General features: G+C 37.8%; 1 long non-coding RNA gene across 1 annotated transcript; it reads left to right on the plus strand.

Moving 5' to 3' along the window:
• The first annotated feature begins 740 nt into the window (after positions 1 to 740).
• Positions 741 to 1,836, plus strand: LOC138019659 (uncharacterized). Its single transcript, XR_011126204.1, has 2 exons — positions 741 to 904; positions 1,488 to 1,836. It is a non-coding gene; the product is annotated as an uncharacterized lncRNA (long non-coding RNA).
• Positions 1,837 to 7,500: the final 5,664 nt, after the last annotated feature.

Genomic DNA, 7,500 nt, shown 5'->3' on the forward strand with positions numbered 1-7,500 from the left:
CTGTACCTGCTCTATGGAAATGATATGAGATCAATCAGTTACACAGGAAAATTGTGTACTGCAGTCTAAAAGAAGAAAAAAATGGCAAAAACAGACAAGTCAGTGATTCAGTAGGATTTCTGAACACTGATATAAAATGGGGTTATTTTTGACAAAATTTGAGGTGTTTGGGTAGCTGAAGAAACACTTAATCAAGTGTTTGATATGCTTTCTCGATTGAATAGAAACTACAGTTTTCAGTTTTCAATGCCACAATCATCGCAGTATGATTTCCTTTGTATAAAACCTGTTGAACTATTAAAATACATTTGAGGAACGCTGAAAAGTGGTAAGCATGAATAAAAAAACTTCAGCACACATATATAACACTGTTAAAAGCAGTTACTATATTTCCTTTCATTTTAAACCTTTACAAGTTTATCCAAAATAGAATTCATTCGATACACGTATCACCACCATTGCCATTGCCTTGCCAAACAAATCACTGTTACACCAATTAATAGTTTACTATCAGTCAATCTCGTTCCAAGTGATTAAGAAAATGAGTTGCGTAATGCACCTCACTGTCTGAAAATGCCATGTAAACATAGACATCGATAATGTTTTCAAGTGGAACAATGACAAACAAATGCCTGTGTGGATGGTGCAAGGCAATGATGTGGCTCACTGCTATACCGAGCACTTCATGTTGCTTAGAGATGCCTTGACTGGCTCTTGACAGTAAGATCACAGATGTAAATGTCGCACAAGGTTTAGAGATGATCAAATGGTGCAACCCAACACGAGTCAAGAAGTTTTGTTTCAAATAGATTTGTGTTTGTTTAACAGAGTCTTGGTACCTTGTGAGTTATGAAGATGATTGCAAGTTGAGGGTCCTTACACTTAGGCACAGTACCGCTCAAAAGTAAGTCTACAGTATCAATTCGATCCTCGAGACTTAATCCTGGAATGTTTCAAGCATCCAGGATCAAGTTGAGACTGTCAACTTACTTTTGAGGGGTACTGTACCTATTCAATGGGAGATATTTTACATAATTCCAATGTAACCTACCTACTTAAACATAAACAAACAATTTGCTATTATTTAATTGCATGTTCATACAATCATTGGTAGGTTCATTATTCTTTTTCTAACAATTGACTATTTCTATAAAGTTGCCACATAAAGGTGCTCAAAGGCATGATATGGAATTCCTCTGTATTTTAATTTTTATGTATTAGCAGGCATGAATTTAACTAGCTTGCATGTTTAACATAAAATAGAGAAAATATGTGGGATGCTTGTGTCTGCACAAAAAGAAAAGTGATGCTAAGTGCCTGGATAGTTTTTTTAAATTTAAATTGTCTAAAATTGCTTACATTCCAAAGCCCAGGAATACCTGCTTTTAAGTGAATACTCAAACACCCAGGTTAAAACAGTGTTGTGACTATTGTTTGGTAAAAAAAATGAGACCAAAAAAATTAACATTTCTTGATTCTACCTTTAGGTAAAGTCTTTTCGAAGTTCACCAAAGATGGAATCAGTGCCAGCCAAGTGGTGCAAAAAATAGATATGAAGTGAGTCGAGGCTCGGCGGCCACAAAGAATATGAATCTCTTCTGTACAAGTGGAATAATAGAACAGTTTTAGCCCTTCGTAAAGCCATTATAGTGACACCACACTAGATGGGCATTAAAATAAACAGACACTTGCATTAAGTTTTAATTGTTAACAGTTCAAAGATGGACAAAGCTTGTACAGTTTTACTTTGTAAGCACTTCATTTCAGATTTCAACTTTTAAGTTTTCAATTTAAAATTGTGTCCATGATTTGAATAAAGGGACTTTAAAGCTTAAACACAAAGTGGTCATTTCCTTGAATAATTTTCACCTTTGTGGAAATATTCTAGCAATTGCATACCTCCAGTAAGCAGCTGAGGTATGGGTTTGCTATGGGTACAAGTTGTCTTTCCCATTGTAGTCCCATAGTTTTTCCACAGCTTGTGGAGCAGCAATAGTTTACGTATCGATCTTTCCCATAGGCGTGGGTTTGGTATGGGACTGATTTAAGCTCCCATACCATTCCCATATCATTCCTTTGCATGGCAATCATCCTATACCATTCCCATAGCCCATATCATTACCATGTATGGGAATAGTATGGATTTTTACGAAATACGTATCTTTTCCATAGATGTGGGTTTGGTATAGGACTGATTACAGCTCCCATACAATTCCCATATCATTCCTTTGCATGGCAATCATCCCATACCATTCCCATATATGGGAATGAAATGGACTTTTACGAAATACGTATCTTTCCCATAGATAAGACAATAGAGAGGCAGTATATGGCATCATATGGGTTTGATATGGTGGGTAATGTCCCACATCAAAACCATATGAAATCCATATATGGCCCATAGATTATCCCATATCATACCCATATATGGTCCATACATGGCCCATATCACTCAGTTTGGTAAGGGGCAGTCTGCGTTTTACACTGACCGGTTATTTGGGTGGTTTTTGGCAACAGAGGTTAATTATTCGTAATGCGATCGCTTCCGTTGCCGTTAGCAATGGGTCGCAAATTTGACACTTTTATCGCATTATCACATTACGCATTGAATCCACGTTATCTATTATTCCTAAAAATCTAAAAATATTCATCCTCATCAGTTTTCGGTCGAATTTATTTTCCAAGAAAGCAGGTAAAATATTAGTTTTGCATCCAAAAATTCGTAATCAACGCTAAAATGACCAAATTTTGCCTGGAAAACATATTTTACTGTTATTTTTCTTGAATTTTTTCGTTCAACTTTCGCTTTTATAAAATGTTTCAGTTGTCTGTAAATAAGTTATATGCTGTTGGAAAGCTTATATTTTCTTACCTTTAAAATGATGTATTTTTCCCCCCAACTTTAAATATTTTTTGAGAAAAAAAAAAACATATTTTGGCGATGGCTGATTTACGGCTGTTGGAAAGCTTATATTTTCTTACCTTTAAAATGATGTATTTTTCCCCCCAACTTTAAATATTTTTTGAGAAAAAAAAAAACATATTTTGGCGATGGCTGATTTACTGCGGTTTTCTCGCGGTTGGGAAAGTAGGAAAAAGAGTTAGGCTGGTAGCCAGGTTTTTAACCTCAGAAAAGGATCTGTTTCGTCTTACGAACGTGTGAGGACCTGTGAGCCAAAGGGCCTCTGCTGGTATGACTTCTGGGTGACCCCTTAATAACTTCTTACTAACCGAGCGCGAGGGCCCTACTGCCAGGGAAATATTGGCCCGAGGTCGTGGCAGTACGGACCGAGCGCAGCGAGCAAAAATGACCCAGGACAAATATTCCCCAGTACGGCCCGAGCTACAATAGCTCGGTTAGTAAGTAGTTTATTATGTGGTTTTTTTAATTACCTTTTGCCTTGATTTTGCAAGCCCGTAATCGGCCCGTGGGCCAGTCACAATTAGCCAATCAGAGCGCGCCTTATATCGTCTACAAACCCCAACTTGAAAAAAATTGCCTGAAACGCTGCACGTACCACAGGCAACCCAGTGTACCCTCACGGAGGGTCTAGTTTACCCTAAGCTTGGACATCAACTTCCTAATTTGCACATTCATCAAGTTTGAAAAACAAATAACTTTTGTTTGTTTGTTTGTTTGTTTTTTTTTATGGAAACCATGCCCTATGATTGTTATCAATACATATTGCTGTTATGTACCAGAAATTACCGTAGAAAAAAAATTACCAGAATGTGGATGTTCCTCTTTTTTCCCCCCAAACATACGAGACAACTCGTCTCTGAAGACCTTCCATACTGGCCTCTGACGTTGCTCTGGCTTTTTTGACATCTTCCCTCACTGTGTGCAAGCAAATGAAAATTGGTAAGAAGTGGGTCAGTGTTTCATTCCTGGGCGTGCAAAAATAAATCAATATTGATAGGACCATCAATCAGCCACCTGCTCACCTTGAGCTCAAATAGGGAGACTGTGATTTTAAAATTCTCTTTTTAACAAAGAGCCATGTTGTTGTTGTTGGGATGGGAGGAGAGGTAAGAACCACCACAGTGCTCAGGCTAGAAGTACCATTGGCAACTAGTTCAGTGCCTGCACATGTGCCATCACACCAAGGGACTGACTGGAAAACCAGTCACACTTACCTCCACTTAAACCTTCAACACAAGGAGAAGGCAGGGTAGAGTCAAAGGCATAGGAAGTACATACCCGCCAACCCCCTGAGTACAATAATCTGGAGACGTCTAGAAACCTTTGCATTGTAAGAATGTTACATGTCTGAATACTCTCCGAAAATCACCCGAAGGCCTTCCGAATGTTCCCAACGTCTCTCAGAACAGCATTTACCGACCGTATTGCCATTGTTCCTATAACCGTGCCAACTTTCTACCATGTATTGTGCAATTTGATGGGTTGATTTCTGACCAATTACGATACTCCTTACATATTATATCAATTTGATTGCTCTGTTCAAGAATAGCTAAAATGAGAGCAGTAAATCCACTTCTTGCTTTATTTTCCTTTTCGACATCTCCAAGATAATGAAATTAAAGAAAAAATTTGAAAAAGGCTGCGATAGGTATTTCCCGGGAGATTTGATGAAAAACTTGGAGACTCCCGGGAAAACCGGGAGAGTTGGCAGGTAAGGAAACAACCTGCAGACAGGTTAGGAATGAACAACAAAGAAGATTTCAGGGTAGTTTTCAGGGGGTGAACTACACAAGGTTTTCAAAGTTAAACCATTACCCAGGTCCATGGCTAAGTTTAGATCTCAGCCGGGACCAAATTTAAAACGTAATTAATTTTGAGTAGCAGAACCATTCCAAGTTAGCGCCTTAATTCATATTCAACTACAGGTGCCACAAAATTCACATTTTTTAAAACTATGGACAAGGATGGATGTTCATGTTCAATTTAGTGATTAGGGACCTTTAGATTCTAGTGCGAGGACGAGAACGAGTACGAGATTTGGCTGCCTATTTTTAGCGAAAATACCTAGAAATTTTATAACCTGGATGATTAATCGTACTCTTTGTTGGCAGCATAGGTTTCTCACATATTCTTATTGCTGGTAACTGAGCTTTTTCCTGCTCGAAAATTGCCAAAACTGATACATTGTTGATGACTTGTTCAGGCACCACGACACCACATGGTGTCACGTTTTTCCAGCCAAAATGACACTGGTTTGCACGCGCTCACTGTTGTTCTATGAGAAAATCTCGTATTCGTAGTCGTTCTCATCCTAGAATCTAAAGCTCTCTATCAACCTCACAGAAGCAGGTTGAATGTAATACAAGACTGAAGGACTAGTACTCTCAGAATTTCTAGAATTTATTTGTAAGCTAAATCGATATATCTATGGTTTAATTCCCCCTTCCCCCAAAGGCATGTAAACAGAGTATTGATTCCTATTTGTCTTGGAAGAGGTCAGGAAATTACTTTTATTACTAAAACAGAGAAGTGGGAACTTGGTGTTATGTGCCCTAGTGCTTGCACCCTGTTGTGAAATAATAGAAGCACTTGGACACCAATGAAAAGTGAGGGATTTTTTCACTTATTAACTTGCCTTCATGTTACCAGACGTTTTTATTCTTATTAAGCTCTTTCTACATGCATCTCTTGCAGGCCGAAGAAAGGATGCTCAAAAAGCTTTACTCTGACTTTTATGTAATTTCAACTGTACCAGTGATGGGTTATTTGAACATTCCTTAAGCTTGGACAGAGGAAAATCCAAGAATTCAAATACTAGATTCCAAAATACCTGTCTCCTTCTCTACAGAGTCCCATGATGTGCCAACGCCATCCTGCAGTCATCTAATTTATATAATGACGCTTCCCAAACTATAGCTAGTCCACTTCTTTGCCACTGCAGGACTTCCCGCACCCATACAGTCAGTAATTTACATGACAAGAGTGTATTTTAGATGATTACTCTTCAGTTAAGGGTTTGGGACACTGCAACAATACTGCATACCTAGATGAGTAGCACAATCATGACTCCATTTTGCGTTACATAGATCAAAAAACCTTCAAATGCTAAAATGCTCTCTTTATTGTTTCTCTATGTCCACTTTTGCTTTTTAAATTTGTTCTAGTTACGTCCTCGCTTCGTATTTTGACTGTAAACTTTGACACAGTCTGTCACATAAAGCCCATTCATCTGACATGGTTTATGTTTGTATTTTGAGACATGTGCCGAGCCATATCAACCTATTTTAGAAACTAAAATTTGGTTTATCAACGGAGTTGATAATGTAAATTGACCACCGCACAGAGATTCTAAAAGCTGACGTTTCGAGCGTTAGCCCTTCGTCAGAGCGAATTGGATTCGCTCTGACAAAGGGCTAACGCTCGAAACGTCAGCTTTTAGGATCTCTGTACGGTGGTCAATTTACATTATCAACTCCGTTGATAAACCAAATTTTTGTATACTACTTCCCCACCGACGCAGCACCACAGTTTCTTTAGAAACTACCCCTTCATTTATTTTAGAAACTGCCTTTCAAAAAAATGTGAAGCATTTCAACGAAGGGTCAGTACAAACATGTTGTTTTTCAAGAACTTCTAATAAAGAAAAGTATCTGAAAGTTGTTGTGTGCATTTTCCTTTGTTATTCTAATATGTAACCGGAATTTCATAAGATTTTGTGCATTATAAGCAGAGCAATTATTCAAAATACACTCGAACGGCCATTTTTTGTGTTACGCGTTACATGAACATTCAGTCACTTTATCTTTTTTTAGGTTTATTTTGAAAAGGATACAACTTAAATTATTTGTACATCAAAAAGACTTATTTATACAATATGGGAAAATTTTTCAGGGTGAAATAGCCATTAGAAGCCGAGATATTGCAATTAACAAGAAAGTACCCCTAGAATGTAGTGATGACCGTGCTACTCATCCTAATGTGCACAACGTTGCTTCACACTTACTGAAATTCATCATCGTTTATTGTCATTGACTCCTGGGGGTTCCCCATAATGACGAATAAAATCGTCTGGTGTTAGAACTCACTTTAAAGATAACATCTAAGAGGCATATTTAAAATCTTTACCTTTGAGTTAACTTTTCCAATATATTCCCTCCACTATTGGACCGTGGTGGCCCACAGTAATGCAGCTTTGAAGTGGACACCTGGTGTTCTAAAACCTCTCCAATTCGAATGCACTGCCTGGAGGAGAACTTTTAGCTCTGATTAGACAAGCAGATGGAAAATTCTGATTTGCTTGCTAGGAAACAGGAAGCAATGTACAGTCATGTAATTTATGATACCTCCACCTTGTGTTAACCAATATCTCCATACTCTGCATGCAGGGTACTTATTTTCCTGAAGCAGAAGATAATAAAAAGTGCTGAAACACACACACACTCATTTAAAAACTGGCAAATGTTTTAAAACTCCACAGTAAAACAAATCAAATAATCTGAAGGAAGAACATGGGCTACGGACGTTAACAAAATTTAACAATAGTTTAAACACGAGGTATGCAAATAAAAATTATTAAA

The sequence above is a fragment of the Montipora capricornis genome, chromosome 10, assembly GCF_036669925.1.
Source record: "Montipora capricornis isolate CH-2021 chromosome 10, ASM3666992v2, whole genome shotgun sequence".
NCBI classification, from domain to species: Eukaryota; Metazoa; Cnidaria; class Anthozoa; order Scleractinia; family Acroporidae; genus Montipora; species Montipora capricornis.